At 32.9% G+C, this 13,952-nt stretch overlaps 1 non-coding gene across 1 annotated transcript; it reads right to left on the bottom strand.

Moving 5' to 3' along the window:
* Positions 1 to 13,045: 13,045 nt before the first annotated feature.
* On the bottom strand, positions 13,046 to 13,153 carry LOC112712472 (small nucleolar RNA R71). Its single transcript, XR_003157804.1, has one exon. It is a non-coding gene; the product is annotated as a small nucleolar RNA R71 (small nucleolar RNA).
* Between the last annotated feature and the right edge of the window lie 799 nt (positions 13,154 to 13,952).

Here is a 13,952-nt window from a genome sequence, read left to right as displayed (position 1 = left end):
AAAACAAGTCATTTTCAACTCTTTTCAAAATCAATCAAGACATGCCAATTTCATCCCTTTTCTTTGAAATCAATCAAAATATATCACATTCAACATCAAGCTTCCTCAACTCACACATTGACACTTTACCACAATTCACAAAAATCACTATCCCATCATTTTAACCCACTTCACCCAAGTGGCTCAAACCCAAACACATTGACATATCATATACTCTTCCTCATGCCAATTTTCAACAACACCAATTCCAATAAATCATCATTGTATACAATCAATATCATACTCACCATCAACATGGTTCAATCCACAATTTAACCATAACCAATCATCAAGCATATATCACAACTTGCATATTTCTCATACATCATACCATCAAGGCATCAATAATCATCATCACATATATGACCACATCATATATTTCAACCATCTAACAACATCAACAATTCAATGCCTATCTTAGGGCCTCTAGTCTAAGTATTTTCTACCACATTACATATTAGATACGGGAAACCGAGACCATACCTTAGCCGATTTTCCAAGCTCAACTGGAGCACTTCCAAACCACTTTTTCTCAAGCTCTCAAGGCCTCAACATCTCCAAGAACAGATTTTTCACCACCAAATTCCTTTTCAAGCTTTTCAATATCACCAATCAAGTTTCAATATTCACACATACACAACCTAAGCCACAATCATCATACCCATACATAACATCTCAATACCCAAACATCATAGAACAACAAATTACACTAGGATTGAGAATCTTACCACACCCAAGGTCCAAGGAGACAATATTAACCTTCTTCTTCAAGAGAGTTGGGTCCTATAACATCAAAGAGCCCAAAATCTCAACATTTTTGCTCATGAAACTCAAAAATAAGGCTGGAAATTCGAAGAGCAAAACGTGGCGTACCTCAAGATTGATTGTATGGGTTTTGTAGAGCTCTTTGCGGTGAACGTGTGGCCGTAAACGGTGCGGTAATCGGAGCTCTAGATCAAAAGTTATGGTGGTTTGAAGATCAAGTGAGAGAAAGAACTAGAGAGAGTGTTCTTCCTCCCCTCTCTTCAATTTTCAGCGTGAGTTTGAATGTTGTGAGGAGAGAGAGTGCTGAAAACTAGGGTTTTGGTTTAGTTTTGTTGGGCCAAGGACCCACTTTGGGTCCGGTTGGCCCGGTTTGGCCCGTTTGGTCCAATCTTGGTCCGAATTCTATAAAATTGGTACCGAAATTCTCGTCTCAATCTCCTCTATCACTTTTAGCCATACATATTTAGGGCTTTCTAGAATAAATCACTTTATGAGTGAAGAATAGAGGCAGCAACACCTTAGGAGTGATATTCATTTAAATTATATTTTATTTAGTTTTATCTTAGTTTTAGTTTGTACAATTTTGTTGTGAGTGCAATGTACTCTGTAGCTTCACTCTAATTATTTTATTAGAGTTTTTGTTGTAACTTCTTAAAAAATTTTATCATTTTTGTATTTCTTTTGATGTTTTTCTTCTCCTTTCTTTAACATTCTCAATTGAATTGAATTATCTCCATCCTTCTTCTTTGCCTTCCTCTACTGCGGTTACAATTTTTTTTTAATTTACTTACTCAATCTATATTTTTAATCCATTTTTTATTTTTTTAATTTGTTACCAATTTTTCACGTAGACAAACAGCGTTATGCCTTTTTCTCTCATTAACTTGATTTGACAAAAAAATAATTTCTTTATATTTTATATGTACATTTTATTTATTTTTTTGACATATATTTAACTATCTAACAATGATGAGATGAAAAAATTTTATAAATATTTTTTAACATTTTTCTTTTTAAATTGCTTTTAATGGGATAATTTTTTTTTTAATTTTCTAAAATACTTGATTACTTAGAATATTGTATTTAAAATTTGAGTATATAAATATTTTAAATTAAACTTAAATAAATAATTATATTACAAAAAAGTTTATTAATTTTGTCTTTTACAATATTATTTATTTGGCATATTGGCTTCGTTATTTAATTGGTATATAATGCATGCAAGAAAATTACACCTATCAAGTGGTTCTTAAAATATTAGTATACCAATTTTTAAATAATTAATTATTTAGAGTACTGGATTTGATATTTAATTATATAAAATATTGTATTTGTCATACAGAGGACACAAAAAATATACACATATTAACGATAAAGTGAACAAACTCCATATAACATTAAAATGGGATAAGATAAGAACTTTGTTAATTAATTTTGATTTTTTAAATAATTTGATAATTCAATAAATATCTGAATATATATTTTTTTATTAGTTTAATATTTATTATTATTTTCTTTTTTTTATCTCATGAGGCATGTAAGTTTTAATTTATTAGTTTTTTATATATCTTTCATTTTTTGGATTATTTTATTTTATTGTATTTTTTTTTACTTTAAAAATTTTAGAGTGTAAAAAACTCCTATTCAAATGATTCAAACTATATGATTAAAAAGTGGTTTAAGAGAATAGATTTGAATTTGGGTAGTTTAACATTTATTAATGAATAACTACTAGAAGAAAAAAATTATTGCATAAATAATAGAAATAAATTGATAATGGCTAATTTAGAAAACCAAAAAAAAAAGTAAAAAAGTAACAAAAATTAACTTTAATTTTGAAGATAAATAAAAAGATGTGACATTTTATGTATTAGATAATTTAAATGATACTTATTATATAGAAAGTTAAAAATATTTTTACCTAAAAAAATTTAATAACAAAATTGAGTTTGGAGATATATGAAATTTTCTAACTAATTACAAAATTTTTCTATTTCTCTTTATATATTGTTTCACTTTAAGTAACTATTTTTTAGCAATAATATTCAAATGATAAATTAATCTCACCTTTATAATACGATGACATTATTTGAAAATATGCAAAATGAAATAATAAAGTACATTTTAGTTAATGTACATAATAAAATAAACATAAAATTTATATAGTAGTAGTCAAATACGATAACAACGATTACTTTTTGTCCAAGGTACTATATTAAACTGTGACTTCAATTTATAATTATTAATTAAAAAACTAACAATGATGTATTTTTATTTTTTTATTATTTAGTTAAAAATAATATATTTTCATATTGATTTTTAGAATTATCAATATCAGATTTTGCTAATATAGCAAAAATTTTGAATGTTTTTTGTCCTAAATTTCTTCTTAATCAACAAAATAAGACAACTAACACGCACATCAAGAAAAAAATTATAATTTTTATACATTTAGATATTCAAAAGACAAAAAAATAATTCTTTTAACAAAATTTCAACAATTCAAATAAGTTAACAGAATAATTTGTTATAAAGCAAAGTGATAGACAAAATTAAAAATCGTGATAATAATACTTGGTGATAATTAATAACCATAGAGTGAAGAGAAAATGAAAAGAAAAAAAAAAGACAAAAAAGGAGAACCATATAATATACAATGACGTTGAGACAATCATAAAAATATAAATTAACAATTTTAAAAAAATAATAAAATTAAAGATAATTTTAAAAATTGAATAATAAATTAAAAAACTATTTTTTATTAATTAGAATTATGCATAAAATAAAGAATACTTTAAATATAATTTTTTATCTCTAATTCAAATTAAATACTATTAAAAATAAATAAATAAACCTAATAACATTTATAAATAATCCATTTGTAAATAATATTTTTTAATCTTTATTTTGATTTTTTTAATACATAGTAATAATATAATGAAATCTTTTAATTTTTATTTAGTTTATAAATTTTATATATTCTAAAAGTTAAATAATTTTAAAAATTATTTTTGTTTTTAAATTTTTTATTTTTAATATTTAAATAATTTTATTAGATTTAAAATTTTAAAAATAAAAATATAAAATTAATTTTTTAAGAATAATAGAAAAGCGGCTGATCGTGCCTGTTGAGCCGCTAGTTCAAATAATGCCAGATTAGATCGGACTCTAGTTCCAAATCCAACACCAACCTTACAGTATTCTCAAACTACATGGAGAATAAATATATGTAAAAATCACCCTGCAAGAAGAATACATACAGAAGACCAAAAACTAAAGACGTGGCTATTAAACTGAAGAAATTAAAAACTTACACTTGTTAGATCTATTTTCGGATCTTCCATAGATTTGAAAAGCCTTGCCTTGAACTCATTCATCACTTTTTCAACTTCTTTAAGAACACATTTTAGGATCCCCACCGAAATCTGAATCATATGAAAAGTTAACTTCAATAAGAAAAGATCATGACAAGTTGTTCAGGAAAATTTCAATAAACCTCTAAAATAATATAGCTTACCACCACCAATCAAACAAGAGTAACCAATAAAAAGATTTAAATCAATATAACAGTCTTATACATAAGAGAGAGAAGAGCAATTGACTTAGCCTTCTTGGACTCCCTGATTGCCAAATCAAATTCCCCCTTGCTAATGATACCCCGGATAGTACTTGGTAAGTTGAAAAGGATTCGGTACCATTAACACGTCTAGTGGCTCCATCATGTCTATCAAATGCAAATCCTTTCCTTACCTGGCTTATATTTTCACTTCCTGAGAAGAAAATTTGAACAGAAGCAGTCACAAAACAAAGAAAAAGAAGGAAAAAGAGTTTCAAACTATTCAAGACCAAAAGCACACACAATGTAATCACTGTAATAACTATATACATATCTCTTCCCTATTTATGTATATCAATGATTTGGGCGATCTTCTCTTTTACGCACTTTCACATTTTCGGGATCCTAGTTTTTCTCTCTGAGTCATAAGCCACTAAACCTCCTTGGTTAAGGTTAGAATCTCTATTTATTTCTATGGATTAATACTATTATCATTCTATTTTAATTAATGTATTGATTCAGTTTCAAGGATTACTTTCGATCTTTATCTCATGAATTTGAATGTATCGGAAGAATAATTCTCATTCTAAATGAATTCTTGTGATTCTTGGAAAAGTTATCTCACTTGAATACTATCTTAAATGTAAACTCCTCCTAAACTGCTAATTAATAGACTTAATGGGATACGTGACATATAATCCACTTATATTTGGGTAATCAGGGTTTTTATGGCTAATAAACTAGAATAGGACTTAATCCTCTAATCGAAATTAAGTGACCAAGAAATTGGCGGTAAACTAGGTTAGAGGAGACTAAATCACTAAGGAATTATGGTTTAGTCAATGAATCTTTCATGATTAAAATAGTTGGTAATAAAACTTAATCCGGAAGAATAAATAACTCTGAAACCTTAACTATTTTCTCCCATATATTTCACATAATTCTACTGTTTGCTTTCTTATTATCTGAAGTACTGTTTAATGCTTTTTGAATCTCAAAACACTATTTTTTACTTGCCTGACTAAGTGAGTCATTCGACTATTGTTGCTCAGTCCATTAATCCTCGTGGGATCGACCCTCACTCACCTAAGGTATTACTTGGTACGACCTAGTGTACTTGCTGGTTAGTTTGTAGACTTGTAAATTCTAAACCACCACACAGAGCTTTACTCTTAAGTTCGTAAATAAGAGGTGACGGAGTATTATTACGATTTCTAAAAGTAAAATACGTGCACATATATATATATATATATATATATATATATATATATATATATATATGGAGCATAGTTTAACTAGGAGCCTTGAAGAAAAAGTTGAACAAAACAGAACTTGAAAGTCGCATCACTCTTAAAACAGTTAAACATAGAAGGGATAGATAATAACACACAGAAAAGATAATATACATGTGATTATAGAGTTCCAAAGAAACATATAGCTAGCTCCATATTCGACCTGTGAAGCAAAGGCTAGCCAGAGTATATATATATATACATATATATAACCCAAAATAAACCAAAACATAAATACAGATCCTAGTTCTCTAAAATCAACCTCTAAGAGGGACAAAATACAAAATTCAAAATTATACAAAGGTAGAGAGTACTACTTATATTTATATATAAAAAATACAAAACACAATGTCTCCAAGTAGATCTTCACTTCAACAGAGCCTCTAACACGCTCAACGAGGTATCTTACGTCCTGCATCTGAAAAATAACAAAATATGTATGAAATGAGAATCAAGGGTTTTTAATATGTTAAAGGTGCCTGTATAGATAATAAATAATGTCCTGAGAAGCAAGAAGCATTCTAAAACTCCAACAACCCATATTCATATCCTAAAACTTTCACTAAACCAGATATATGGTGACTACATCTTAGGGTCCTAATCTAACTCTTTATTTTTCAATCTCTGCAGACGTCCAACTCACCAAGTGAAACAATCCTCAGTGCCTCCTTCACCCACTAGAGGGATCTCTCAGAAGAAATACAAGTAAGACAGACAAGGAAAAACACAAATATGGAGACACATACAACAATTAGGTTAAGTAGCAGTTAATTACAGTTAAGCAAATAGGCAAGCAGATAAACCCCAATTTTGTGGTTTATCTTGTGTTGAATTTAGTGGATTTTATCAACTTTTTTCACATTTATTCAATGAAATAGCATGCTTTTGTAATTCTCCCTAAATTTGTGCTTAAGAGTGAAAACATGCTTTTTAGGCCAAATAGCCAAATTTAATTCACTTTAATTCCATTCGATGCCTTGATATGTTTTCTGAGTGATTTTAGGCTTATAAGGCAAGGATTAGATGGAAGAGGTGAAGAGAAAAGCATGCAAAGTGGAGAATTCATGAGAAAATGAGGATTTGCTGAACTCAAGGCCATGCGCACGCATCACTCACAAGTGGTGAATTCATGAGAAAATGAGAAAAGCATGCAAAGTGGAAAATTCATGCTTTAGGTTAGTTCTAGAGAGAGAAGCTCCCTTTTCTCTCTAGAAATTAGGGTTTTAATTTAATTTCATCTTAGATTTAGGTTTTGATTCTTGTTTTGATCTAGTTTATTTTACCTTTCCTTGTTCCTTTGCCTTAATTTCATTAGTTTATCTTGTTAATTTCTAATTTTAGTCATTTTTATATTTATGACTATTGTTAATTTTGATTTCTTTTAATGTAATTTGATGTTTTATGTTTCTTTGATACTTGTTTGAGTTGTTACTATTATTTTCATGCATTGGGTAGTTTAGATTTTACTATTCCTTGTAATTTTACTATGCCTTCCTTTTGTGCTTTCCAAGTATTTGACAAAATGTTTGATTGGATTTTAGAGTAGTTTTTTATCATTCTTGGCTTGGAAAGAGAAATTAGGCTATCTTGAGTTATTAATACCCAATTTAGATTGGCGATCTAGAGTTATTAGTTAGTCTTGTATCCATTAACATTACTTATGGATTGGGATTAACTAGGCATATTTGACTTTCTTCCGTTGTGAAGATAACGTAATAGGCTTAGCTCTTGTTAATTATTGTATTATAATTAATGACTAGGATAGAAAGCCTTGATTCTTAATCCTTGCCATGAATGCCTCTTTTTATTGGGTGTTATATTTAGTTATTTGCTTTCATATTTCTTGCAATTTAATTTCTTGCCCTTTTGACCATCAACCCAACCCCTTGAACCTCATAACCAATAATTGAGCACTTGATTGTAATTCCTAGGGAGAATGATCTGGGACTAATACTCTCAGTTTTTTTTTATTGGGTTGAACTTGTGACAACTAAAAATTAAACTTTGATTGCATGTTATTTGTCGATTTGGAACTATACTTGCAACGAAGTGATTTCTTTTATTGAGAAGAAATTCTTAGCCGACGGTAACGCTCTTTCAAGTTTTTGGCGCCGTTACCAAAGAATTTTAATGTGCGCTTGTTATTGGTTATTATTCATATGTGAATATTGTAAATAGCATGATTTTGGGTTTGTTTGCTAGTTTTTGCTAGTTTTAAGATTTGGTTTTCTTTGTCTCTTATTAGTTTTTTGTTTTTATTTTCTCTTGCTGCTATGAATTCTCATCACTTCGGCTATGAGTTTGGTGCAAACTATGTTGTTGGAAATGAAAACTTTAATGGAGGTTTGCATCAAGAATTCAGAAATCAAAGGTGGGAGGAGCCTCAAGCATATAGACAACCTTCTTGGCAACAACCTTTTCCGGTTTCTTATGGGTATAATCCAACTCCTAATGCTTACCAACCTAATAGATGTGGTGACCCTCATTGTGATTGTCAACCACAATCACCATATACATATGACCCCCTCCCTCAATATAGTCCCCAACAACCTTACTCACAAGCCCCATACCACCATTCACCTCCATATGATCCTAACCCATACCCACTATATCAACAACCATATGAGCCATATTTAGAGCCACCACTATTCCAGCATCAATATTCTCACGAACCATCAATCCCATATACATCACCTCTATATCCTTACCAAGATGCACCACCTTATAACTATGAACCCTGTCTCCCAAATTATGAACCCCCTCTTCCACCACCTCCTTCAATGGATGAAGCTCTCCATACCTTCTGGCAAGAACAACAAAGAGATATTAGCTCTTATATCCAAAGGTAAAAAGAGGAGCAAATTGAGTTAAAGAAGCTAGAAATTAAGGGAGTAAATTTGGAGCTTCAAGGTGAAGAAGAGGAGTTGAAGCAAAAATCACAACAAGAGGAGAAAGCTAAAATAATTGAGTCAGAAGGAGCGGTTGAAGAATTAGGAGGGGTTGATCAAGAATTGGATTCAATCATTGATGATTTCTTGTCCACACTAACGAATCACCTCGATGACCCTATTAAACTTTCTTCCATTGAGTTTGAAAGCAATGTTAAGGAGGGTGCGTAACCTCCAAAGTATATGGTGAATGATGAAGAATTGAAAGAAGTTGAGCAAGCAATAAATCTTCTTCTTGATGATGATTCCACACCAACACATGGCCATTTTAAATTTGAGGAGTCTTCTCCTATTAAAATTGAGGTAGATATTGAGATGAGTTCCACATTACCTCTAATTGTAACATGAAAGATGGAGAAGAGTTAGAAGAGGTTGGTGAGAAAGTGATTAAATGTGAAGAACCTTGTCAAGAAATGGACATGGAAGATTCTTGTCAAGAGGTGAATGTAATCAAAGAGGAGCCTAAGGGAGTAGAAATTACAATGCCATTGGAAGCCACCCTCACTAAGCAACCATCCATTCTTTCATTCAAGTGGGTAAATCTCTTATCTCTAAGCTTTGTAATTCCACTTGAATATGGTTTGCTTGAAACAGGTGGCCAACTTATATCTCTTTGTGGAATGGAAAGCAAGAAAGAGTTAGTTAGTGGTAGGCACCTCAAATCAAGGTTCATTATGGTTAAGTCATAAAGTTCAAGTGTAAAGATTGGTGTAGTACTTGATGAGCGGATAATTTATACGCTTTTTAGCATTGTTTTTAGTATGTTTTTAGTATGATCTAGTTAATTTTTAGTATATTTTTATTAGTTTTTAGTTAAAATTCACTTTTCTGGACTTTACTATGAGTTTGTGTGTTTTTCTGTGATTTCAGGTATTTTCTGGCTGAAATTGAGGGACCTGAGCAAAAATTTGATTTAGAGACTAAAAAGGACTGCAGATGCTGTTGGATTCTGACCTCCCTGCACGCGAAGTGGATTTTCTGGAGCTACAGAAGCCCAATTGGCGCGCTCTCAACGGCGTTGAAAAGTAGACATCCTGGGCTTTCCAGCAATATATGATAGTCCATATTTTGCCCAAGATTTGATGGCCCAAACCGGCGTTCAAAATCACCATCAGAATTCCCAGCGTTAAACGCCGGAACTGGCACAAGGATGGGAGTTAAACGCCCAAACTGGCACCAAAGCTGGCGTTTAACTCCAAGAAGAGTCTCTACACGAAAATGCTTCAATGCTCAGCCCAAGCACACACCAAGTGGGCCCGGAAGTGGATTTTTATGTCTTTTACTGATCTCTGTAAACCCTAAGCTACTAGTTCTCTATATATAGGACCTTTTACTATTGTATTTTCATCTGGGGATCATTGTTCGATCTTAGGATCATCTTTGGACATCTAGTTCTTAGATCATTGGGTGGCTGGCCTCACGGCCATGCCTAGACCTTGTTCTTATGTATTTTCAACGGCGGAGTTTCTACACACCATAATTAAGGTGTGGAGCTCTGCTGTACCTCGAGTATTAATGCAATTACTATTGTTCTTCTATTCAATTCCGCTTGTTCTTGTTCTAAGATATCACTTGTTCTTCAACTTGATGAATGTGATGATCCGTGACACTCATCATCATTCTCACCTATGAACGCGTGCCTGACAACCACCTCCGTTCTACCTTAGATTGGGTGGATATCTCTTGGATTCTTTAACCGGAATTTTCGTAGTATAAGCTAGAACTGATGGCGGCATTCAAGAGAATCCGGAAGGTCTAAACCTTGTCTGTGGTATTCTGAGTAGGATTCAATGATTGAATGACTGTGACGAGCTTCAAACTCCTGAAGGTTGGGCGTTAGTAACAGACGCAAAAGAATCGCTGGATTCTATTCCAACCTGATTGAGAACCGACAGATGGATAGCCGTTCCGTGACAGGGTGCGTTGAACATTTCCACTGAGAGGATGGGAGGTAGCCACTGACAACGGTGAAACCCTTGCATACAGCTTGCCATGGAAAGGAGTAAGAAGGATTGGATGAAGACAGTAGGAAAGCAGAGAGACGGAACGGACCAAGCATCTTCCTACCAATGAATTACATAAGTATCTCTATCTTTATCTTTATGTTTTATTCATCATTCATAACCATTTGAGTTTGCCTGACTAAGATTTACAAGGTGACCATAGCTTGCTTCATACCAACAATCTCTGTGGGATTGACCCTTACTCGCATAAGGTTTATTACTTGGACGACCCAGTACACTTGCTGGTTAGTTGTGCAAAGTTGTGTTTATGCCATGGTATTGAACACCAAGTTTTTGGGTTCATCACCAAGGATTATTTGAGTTGTGAAAAGTATTGATCACAATTTTGTCCACCAAGTTTTTGGCGCCGATGCCGGGGATTGTTGAGTTTGGACAACTGACGGTTTGTCTTGTTACTTAGATTAGGTATTTTTTAGAATTCTTAAGAATGAATTCTAGAGTTTCATGATGATTTGTTGAAGTCTGGCTGGCTATGAAGGCATGTCTAATTTTATTGGACCGAGGTTTTAACTTATCATCACAAGAGCTTGTTGATTTCTATCAATCTTGCTGTTGGAGCAATGATCTGCTAAGGCTTGGCTGGCCATAGGCCATGTCTAGTGTTTTGGACCGAAGCTTTCTTTGAAAGCTTGGCTGGCTATGAAGCCATGTCTAATTCCTGGACCGGAGTCTTAGACTAGCATTGCATGATTCCTGGAATTCTCATTAAGAATTCTGATATCTTTATTTTTTTTCCACTTAATTTTCGAAAAAACCAAAAAAAATATAAAATCTTAAAAACCAAAAATATTGTATGTTTCTTGTTGAGTCTAGAGTCTCATTTTAAGTTTGGTGTCAATTGCATATTTCTGTCCTTCTTGCATTCATTCATGTGTCTTAAGTGATCTTCAGGATGTTCTTGATGATTTCAATGCTCTAATCTTTAAATTCTCTTGACTTGAGTGTTTTGTGTATCTCATATGCATTCTCATTTTGTCAGTGTCAGTAGTATGTAAACTGCTAAGTTTGGTGTCTTGCATGCATTGTTATTTGATTCTAGTTGCATTTTGATTATTCCTCATTATTAAAAATCCAAAAATATTTTTAATTTGTGTCTTTTCAAGTCAATAATACAGAGAATTGAAGATTCAGAACATACAGCAGAGGAATTATACAGAAAAAGCTGGGCGTTCAAAACGCCCAGTGAAGAAGGGCAAACTGGCGTTTAAACGCCAGCCAGGGTGCCTGGCTGGGCGTTTAACGCCCAATAGGGTAGTAGTTTGGGCGTTAAACGCCAGAATGTGCACCATTCTGGGCGTTTAACGCCAGGATGGCACAAGAAGGAAGATTCTGTTTTCAATGCAAATTTTTTTCAAGTTTTCAATTTTTTTTTTTAAAATCAAATCTTTTCAATCAAATCTTTTTCAAAATCAATTTCTTTCTATTTTCAAGGATACTTGCTATCAATTAATGATTTGATTCAACATTTCAAGTATGTTGCCTTTTCTGTTGAGAAAGGTTTAATGTTTGAATCATATCTTTTCTTGATAGCCAAGTCATTAATTTTCAAAATCAACTCTTTTTGATTTCTAACTTCAAAATCTTTTTCAAAAATCACCTGATTTCTTTCCCACTTTTATTTTCGAAAATCAATTAGTGTTTTTCAAAATGTTTTCAAAATCTTTTACTTAATTTTCGAAAATTACTTCCCCTCTTCTCACATCCTTCTATTTATGGACTAACACTATTCCTCAATGAATAATTCGAACCCTATCTCTCTTGATAAGTTCGAATTCTTCTACTTCTGCCTTCCATTTTTCTTTTCCTCTGACACCTCAAGGAATCTCTATACTGTGACATAGGGGATTCCACATATTTCCTTGTTTTCTTCTCTTTCATATGAGCAGAAGCAAAGACAAAAGCATTCTTGTTGAGGCTGATCCTGAACCTGAAAGGACCTTGAAGCGAAAGCTAAGAGAAGCTAAGGCACAATTCTCTGTAGAGGACCTAACAGAAATCTTCAAAGAAGAAGAACCCATGGCAGCCGAGAACAACAATAATGCCAACAATGCAAGGAATGTGCTGGGTGACTTTAATGCACCTACTCCCGACTTCTATGGGAGAAGCATCTCTATCCCTGCCATTGGAGCAAACAACTTTGAGCTTAAGCCTCAATTAGTTTCTCTAATGCAACAGAATTGCAAGTTCCATGGACTTCCATTGGAAGATCCTCATCAGTTTTTAGCTGAATTCTTGCAAATCTGTGACACTGTTAAGACCAATGGGGTTGACCCTGAGGTCTACAGACTTATGCTATTCCCTTTTGCTGTAAGAGACAGAGCTAGGATATGGTTGGACTCACAACCTAAAGAAAGCCTGAACTATTGGGAAAAGCTAGTCAATGCCTTCTTGGCAAAGTTCTTTCCACCTCAAAAATTGAGTAAGCTTAGAGTGGAAGTCCAAACCTTCAGACAGAAGGAAGGAGAATCCCTCTATGAAGCTTGGGAAAGATACAAACAATTAATCAGAAAGTGTCCCTCTGATATGCTTTCTGAATGGAGCATCATAGGTATTTTCTATGATGGTCTGTCTGAACTGTCCAAGATGTCTTTGGATAGCTCTGCTGGAGGATCTCTTCATCTGAAGAAGACGCCTACAGAAGCTCAAGAACTAATTGAAATGGTTGCAAATAACCAATTCATATACACTTCTGAAAGGAATCCTGTGAACAATGGGACAAATCAGAAGAAAGGAGTTCTTGAGATTGATACTCTGAATGCCATATTGGCTCAGAACAAAATATTGACTTAACAAGTCAATATGATTTCTCAAAGTCTGTCTGGAATGCAAAATGCACCAAGCAGTACTAAGGAAGCTTCATCTGAAGAAGAAGCTTATGATCCTGAGAACCCTTCAATGGAAGAGGTGAATTACATGGGAGAACCCTATGGAAACACCTATAATCCTTCATGGAGAAATCATCCAAATCTCTCATGGAAGGATCGACAGAGACCTCAACAAGGTTTCAACAACAATAATGGTGGAAGAAACAGGTTTAGCAATAGCAAGCCTTTTCCATCATCTTCTCAGCAACAGACAGAGAGTTCTAAGCAGAACACCTCTGACTTAGCAACCATGGTCTCTGATCTAATCAAAACCACTCAAAGTTTCATGACTGAAACAAGGTCCTCCATTAGAAACTTGGAGGGACAAGTGGGTCAGCTGAACAAGAAAATTACTAAACTCCCTCCTAGTACTCTTCCAAGCAATACAGAAGAAAATCCAAAAGGAGAGTGTAAAGCCATCAACATGGCCAAATTTGGAGAGGAGGAAGAGGCAGTGAACGCCA

Source organism: Arachis hypogaea, chromosome 1 (assembly GCF_003086295.3).
Source record: "Arachis hypogaea cultivar Tifrunner chromosome 1, arahy.Tifrunner.gnm2.J5K5, whole genome shotgun sequence".
Lineage (NCBI taxonomy): Eukaryota > Viridiplantae > Streptophyta > Magnoliopsida > Fabales > Fabaceae > Arachis > Arachis hypogaea.
Note: the sequence above shows the minus strand (reverse complement) of the source record. Positions and strands in the feature narration are given on the sequence as shown.